Here is a 7,351-nt window from a genome sequence, read left to right as displayed (position 1 = left end):
TGACGACCAAGCACGCACACCCAGTCACATGACCACTAAGCTACACCCAACCAGTCACATGACCACCAAGCCACGCCCACCAAATAAGCTACGCCCACAGAACCGGTAGTAAAAAAATTGGAATTCCACCACTGGGAACACCGTACCTTTGATAGGGATTAGATTAGCTGTGACCCACACATTGTGGAGTTGCTGGGTGAGGTTGATGGGTTGGCAAAGCCAATTCCAGGCTCCAGCAGAGACGAGGAGATTTTCAAGGACACAAACTCCTTCCTAGAAAACATTTGGCCTTATTCAGACCGTTGCCAAAGTTTTTATTTACATTAAAGCTAAATATGAGTTTAATATGAGTTAAAATCCAGTTAAACATGAGCCAGCAGTGTGAGGCAGCAGCCAAAAAAGCCAAAACAATCCTAAATTGCATTAACAGAGGGATACAATTGAGATCAAGGGAGGTACTAATACCACTCTATAAAGCCTTAGTAAGACCACACCTAGAGTACTGCATCCAGTTTTGGTCACCACACTATAAAAAAAAGGTTGAGACTCTAGAAAAAGTGCAGAGAAGAGCAACCAGGATGATTAGGGGACTGGAGACTAAAACATACGATGAACGGTTGCAGGAACTGGGCCTGGCTAGTCTAGGGAAGAGAAGGACCAGGGGAGACAGGAGAGCAGTCTTCCAATATTTGAGGGGCTCCCACAGAGAGGAGGAAGGGGGTCAAGCTATTCTCTCCAAGGCATCTAAAGGCCAGAGAAGGAACAATGGATGGAAACTGAACAAGGAGAGATTCAACCTGGGAATAAGGAGAAACTTTCTGACAGGGAGAACAATCAACCCATGGAACAGAAGTTGCCCTCAGAAGTTGTGGGAGCTTCATCCCTGGAGGCTTTCAAGAAGAGACTGGACGGCCATTTGTCAGAAATGGTGTCGGGTCTCCTGCTTGGGCGGGGGGTTGGACTAGATGACCTACAAGGTCCCTTCCAACTCTGTTAATCTGTAATAATTTCTGGTTGGAGACGGGGCTCCAAGAAATGGAAGGAGGCACAGATGCTCAAGAAAGAAGGTCAGAGGGCTTGAAACAGAGCCATTTTTGAAAATACACGTAGTCCCTGACTTAGAATGGTTTACTTAGTGACCGGTTACAATGACCCTGAAAAACGTAACTTACGATCATTTTTCACACTTATGTGAAAACTTATGTCACGTGGTTGACATTCATATGCTTGAACTGGTTCGTATTTATGACGGTCACAGGGTGCCCTTTCGTGACCTTCTGACACGCATAGTCAACGGGGAGGCCACAACAACGGTGTTGCTCACTTAACAGCTGAGGTCATTCACTTAACAACGGTGGCTAGAAAGGTTGTAAAATGGGGGCTAAAACCCATTGAACAAATTGCCTCGCTTAACAACGGGGATTTGGGGGGCCCCGTCGTGGTCGTAAAGTCGAGGACTACCGACGCGCTGAATGTGCCTGCAGAACTCCCTGCCGAGGGGAGGTTTTTAAGGGCCAGTTTGGAAGCAGTTCAAAACCACAGAAGAAGAAGAAGAAAAAGTGGGGGGTTGAATGGAGAGTTTAGATTTTTTCAAAGGCCGCCAAAAAAACAACCCAGCAACTGGTTTCCAGTGGTGGTTGTTAAATTGAGGACTGGCAGGGGAGCTCCCCGATGGGGAGCACTGGGGCAGCACTGGGGCAGTGCTGCCCAAGCTGAGGGGATTTGTGAGGTTGGCTTTATTACATTTGTGGGGGGGGGAGGATGCTCCCCACCTGAGCCCTCTTGGGCTTCCCAAGCGGAAGCAGGCTTGGCAACGCGGTTGCTAGGCAACGGGAGGCATGGAGGACCGTGAGGCCTGGTCCGCCTTGACGAGGGGTTGCCAGCCATGAAGTGCGGAGGAGCCGCGTCTCCTCGGCGGCTGCTCCCCTCGCCTCTTCCTGAGAAGCCTCCGTCTCAGAAGGCCTCCCCACCGCCGCCTTGCCCAAAGGACCCGGCTGGGGAGGACAGGCAGGAGGCTGGAGGGCCTCTCCTTGTCTGGCGGGAAGGGAGGGCGGCCTCCCCGTCATCTCTGCAAAGGAGAGAGAGGGAGGAACGGAGGGAGGGAAGTGGAGGGAGGGAGGAGAGGGATGAAGAGAGGGAGGGAGGGAGAGAGAGGGAGGGAGGAACGGAGGGAGGGAGGGAGGTGGAGGGAGAGAGAAGGAGGGAGGGATGAAGAGAGGGAGAGAGAGAGAAAGAGAGGGAGGGAGGTGGAGGGGAGAGAGGGAGGAAGACAGAGGGAGCGAGGGATGAAGAGAGGGAGGGAGAGAGAGAAAGAGAGGGAGGGAGGAACAGAGGGAGGTAGGGAGGTGGAGGGAGAGAGAGAGGGAGGGAGGAGAGGGAGCGATGAAGAGAGGGAGGGGGAGAGAGAAAGAGAGGGAGGGAGGAACGGAGAGAGGTAGGGAGGTGGAGGGAGAGAGAGAGAGGGAAAGGGAGGGAGAGAGAGAGAAAGAGAGGGAGGAATGGAGGGGGCAGGGAGGGAGGGAGAGAGATGGAGGGAGGGAGAGAGAAGAAGGGAGGCAGAGGGAGAGGGAAGGAGGCAAGGAGGGGGAGGGGGAGAGAAGGAGGGAGGGAGAGAGAGGGAGGGAGAGGAGGGGAAAGAGAAAGAGGGAGGGAGAGAGAAATAGAGGGAGAGCGGGAGGGAAGGGGAGGGAAAGGGAAAGGGAGGGAGGGAAGGAGAGACGTGGGAAATAAAGAGATAAGAAAGGGTAGGTTCTGACAGTCTTCACTGTGTGCTCTGAAGGAGGCTCACTTTTCCCTCAGGATAGCTGTTTCTCTGACATTTGAAATCTTCCTTCCTTTTTTCTTTTTCTTTTTTCCCTTCCATCTTTCCTTCCTTCCTTTCTTATTCTTTCTCAATTTCTTTCCTTCCTTTTTCCTTTTTCCTTTCCTTTCTTTTCTTCTTTCTACTTTTCTTTCCTTCCCATCTTTCTGGGAAGTGAAGTGCACCAATGCTAGCTAGGGAATTCTTGGAAGTGAAATCCACCAATGCTGGCTAGGGAATTCTGGGAAATGAAGTCCACCAATGCTGGCTAGGGAATTCTGGGAAATGAAGTCCACAAATGTTGGTTGGAGAATTCTGGGAAGTGAAATCCACAAATGTTGGTTGGAGAATTCTGGGAAGTAAAATCCACAAATGTTGGTTGGAGAATTCTGGGAAGTAAAATCCACAAATGTTGGTTGGGGAATTCTGGGAAGTGAAATCCACAAATGTTGGTTGGAGAATTCTGGGAAGTGAAGTCCACCAATGCTGGTTGGAGAATTCTGGGAAGTGAAATCCATCAATGTTGGTTGGAGAATTCTGGGAAGTGAAATCCACAAATGTTGGTTGGAGAATTCTGGGAAGTGAAATCCACAAATGTTGGTTGGAGAATTCTGGGAGGTGAAGTCCACATTTCTGAAAGTTGCCAAGGCGGAGAATCACTGAGAAGCCGAACAGGATCTGGCTAAGGGATGACCTTGCCTGGATGGTTTCAATGGCTCTTCTGCCTCTGCCCATCCATGCATTCACACCATAAAACGGCCTGTGATCTAGCTTGGAACAGCCTGTGAGTCAGCTTAAGCCAAGCCACCTGCACTGGAAACCAGGTTTATCCTCTCCCAAAGCCGCTCTCCAATATTCTGTTGGTTATTATGGCCAGCAATCAGCTCAGGGGCACATTTGCAGCGTGTCCAAAAGAGCTTTTTATTTTGTCAACCCTTATAAATCTTCTACTACAAAACAAACACAAGCTGGGTGGGATAGAGAGCGGCTGCGTTTTGACACCGTCCTTGTCTGATTTATTTCCTCGGCCAAAAGTTAAAAGAGACTGGACTGCCACTTAGGAGACCCTACACCATTTCTAACAAATGGAAAACCGGTAGTGGAAATTTGAGTAGTCCGGAGAACTGGCAAATCCCACCTCTGACTGGCCCGGCCAAGTCCATCTCTTCTCTGCCTCCCGAGTCGCAGATGATCGGCTGGGTCTCCTTTGGGTGCCCCGCACAGGAGAACGGAGCTGGAAAGCAGGTTGGTGGGAGGGAATGGGGATTTTGCAGTATATCCTTCCCCTGCCATGCCCACCAAGCCACGCCCACCGAACCGGTCGTAAAAAAATGTTCGAATCCCACCACTGGTGTGGATCCCATCAACGCCTACCAGCGGAAGACAGAGGGATCCTTCTTTTCAACTTTCATATCCCCCATTCAGAACAGAGCTGGAAGGGACCTTGGAGGTCTTCTAGTCCAACCCGCTGCCCAAGCAGGAGACCTTATAGTATATATACCATTTCAGACAAATGGCTGTCCGATCTCTTCTTAAAATCCTCCAGGATGGTGCACCCACAACTTTCTGAAGGCAAATGGTTCCACTGGTTGACTGTCCTCACCATTAGGAAATTTCTCCTTAAAATTTCAGGTGGCTTCTCTCCTCGGTTTGTTTCCATCCATTGTTTCTTGTCTTATTTTCCATTTGTTAAGGTAATTCCCCGTTAGGAGAATGAGCGCATACAGGGAGACGTATTTGAGAGTAGTGTTTGAATATTACACACACAGAACACAGATACGCTGTACAGTAAATGTAGGTTTTTACTTCCAGAAACGTTAAGCAAAGTCCAAAATAGGCAGTCCAAAAGTCATTCACAGATAAATCAGTCAGTTTTTCAATCCAGGGATAATCCAAATATCAAAGTCCAGCGTCAAAAAACAGTTCAGTATTAGACTTACATCAAATCCAGTAATATCAGAAGAAATGGAGGAACGGCAATTCTTTCCAACAGAAGGAAACAGAGATACACTCACACTCTCTTCTGAGACTCAGACTAAGACCTAAACAAACCAGGTTTCTGGCCGTTTGAGAAACCACGCCTAATTACAGTTTTGCATTTTCTTAAAGTTACAGTTTTAAAATGTTTATCCTGGTTTATATATTTCTAACCCAAATACCTGTTAGGTGACTTATATTCCTAACACCATTGCATCCCTCTTAGTCCTTCTTTCCTCTATACTAGCAAAACTCAAATCGTGCAACAGTTCTTCGTATGTCCTCCATATGTTTTAGTCTCTTATATATACATTCTGCATATGTTTTTCACACGCTCTTCCTAGGTTTCAGTCTCTGGGCCTTTAATCTCCTCTGCAAAGGTTTCCAGTGCAGCTTTGCGTGTGTGTACGAAAGGGAAATGTGTTTGCTGTGGGGAGATTTTTTACACAACGGCCAGGCCTCCGTTGTGGTGCCAATATTTTTCCCTGGTGGAGCCGCTGAGACCTTCTCCGTACCAAACCGCGCAGAATTATCATCGCTCTCTTTTTTCCTTTAAACATGAGCCGGGGGGGAAACGAGTCATATGTGGTGGGTTCTAAATTATAAAGAGGGATTCGGTCACGGTTGCATGCGAGGTGGGGAGAACCGCTCTCCTTACTCCAGCCAATTCCCCTTTCTGCAAACCACTGAATAAAAATGGACCATGAAAGCCGGATTGCAAGTTTTTCATTCTTTCATTCTCCAAATTCGCATTGGAAACTAATAGTTTCAAGTTTCATAACAATAACAATGGTTTCATTAGGACTAATAGGCATACAGGTTTACGACAAAAATTGAGCCCAACATTTCTATCGTTAAGTGAGACATTTGTTGCCCCCATTTTAGCGACCCTTCTTGCCACCGTTTTTAAGTGAATCACTGCAGTGGATAAGTTGGTCGCCTGGTTGTTAACTGAATCTGGCTCCCCCATGGACTTTGCTCGTCAGAAGGTCGTAAAAGGGGATCATTCAACATTGGATGTTTCTCTGTGTCCTCGGGGTCACCTGAGTGGTGCTCCTGGTTCCTGTAATCTGCAATTTTCCCCCCCTCTGGAAATCTATTCCTACTCCCAACCCATTCCAAGGATATTCTTTCCCAAATTGTATAGCTAGAAACCTGTAAAAACCTGAGGATACAGATAAACCTCTCAGTGGCCTCAACGACTCTCTAAAAAGGATGCAAATGACCAGCTGTCTGCAAGGGGTCGGATTCTACCAGTTCAGACTGGTTCTATAGAACCAGTTCTTATGATTTTGCCCAGTTCGGAGAACCAGCAATTCATGCCCCTGTCTGGCCCCGCCCCTCTCCGCCCTCCCCTCCCCTCCCCACTCAGTCAGTCCTTATTGCGCATGCCTGACATCGCTGACTTCGTCCCACTTGCCCAGTCACTCCTTAAGGCAGAGGTCCCCAACCACCGGGCTGCGGACCGGTACCGGGCCATGGAACATTTCCAACCAGGCCACCGGGTTGCTGGGTGCCGCCATCTTGTTTGACGAGAAAGTGCTTCCGGGTGAGCTTTTCCGGTTGGAAAGCGGCGTTTGGGTCCTGAAGGAATCCTCGCGCCTTAGTTTCATCGAAGTGGGGGGGCGGCTTCGAACGAAACTAAGGATTCTTTCAGCACCCAAGGCAAGGCGAGCCGAGCGACCGTCCCAAAGCCCATCAACAAAGGTACAAAGGAGGAGTTGAAGGTGGCGGGGAGAAGCAGGGGACGGCTGGCTGGCCGGTCGCTCGGCTCGCCTTGCCTTGTCATGCGTGCTGATGCCGGTACCGGGCCGCGGATCATTTTGTGATGCTGGTACCAGGCCGTGGCACAAAAAAGGTTGGGGGCCACTGCCTTAAGGTCTTTCTTTTTTTTCTTCCCCTCCCGACAATCAGCTGTTCCAACGATCAGCTGTGCCGGAATCACCCTCGCTGTCTTACCGCTTCTCCCAGGAGGCTTGTTCTGACCCAACCCTGTTACCGGCAAGAAAATCTCAAACAAACGCAGCAACTCAAACCTTCTCAGCTTTAATCCGCAGGTAAACTTCTTTGTAGATAAAAGATGGCTTGCAGCCAATTAGTCCAACCAGAAAAGCCTTGACAGAATTCTTCAGTTAAACTGGAGTCTCCACACACGATGCTGGGTCCTTGGAGCGTTTTTGACTTCTGCAAAAACCAAAAACCTTTTGAAACCAGGCTTATATTCCCTGGAGGGAGGGGCCGTTATGTTGCATCCTTACTCCCGAGTCGCCTGTGCTGCTCCGGCTGTTCTCTTCTACGAATCATCCTGCGCTCACGTGCAGTTGCACAGGCTCCTCGGGAACCTCCTCATCACTGCTGCCAGCCCCCACAATCCCTGAAGGCAGCAGTCCACTCCCTGGTGATCCCGGCCCCTCATCCGAGTCCTCGCTCTCCTCCACCATCCGCACTTGCTGCTGGCTAACCACAACAAGGCTTCCCCAAGGCCCAGGAGGCAAAAAAGGAGCATGCAGGGAGAGATAGGTGCTGGCGGGGCCCCATGCTCCATATTTTTGCCTTCATTTGGGCCCTAGGGAA

General features: G+C 49.5%; 1 long non-coding RNA gene across 1 annotated transcript; it reads right to left on the bottom strand.

Annotated features, from left to right (window-relative positions):
• Positions 1–231: 231 nt before the first annotated feature.
• On the bottom strand, positions 232–4,578 carry LOC148128376 (uncharacterized). The gene is made up of 3 exons (XR_015741551.1): positions 4,114–4,578; positions 3,939–4,034; positions 232–273 (listed from the first exon to the last, which is right to left on the bottom strand). It is a non-coding gene; the product is annotated as an uncharacterized LOC148128376 (long non-coding RNA).
• Between the last annotated feature and the right edge of the window lie 2,773 nt (positions 4,579–7,351).

The sequence above is a fragment of the Pseudonaja textilis genome, chromosome 1, assembly GCF_049901715.1.
Source record: "Pseudonaja textilis isolate UNSWEBS1 chromosome 1, rPseTex1.2, whole genome shotgun sequence".
Classification (NCBI taxonomy): domain Eukaryota; kingdom Metazoa; phylum Chordata; class Lepidosauria; order Squamata; family Elapidae; genus Pseudonaja; species Pseudonaja textilis.
Note: the sequence above shows the minus strand (reverse complement) of the source record. Positions and strands in the feature narration are given on the sequence as shown.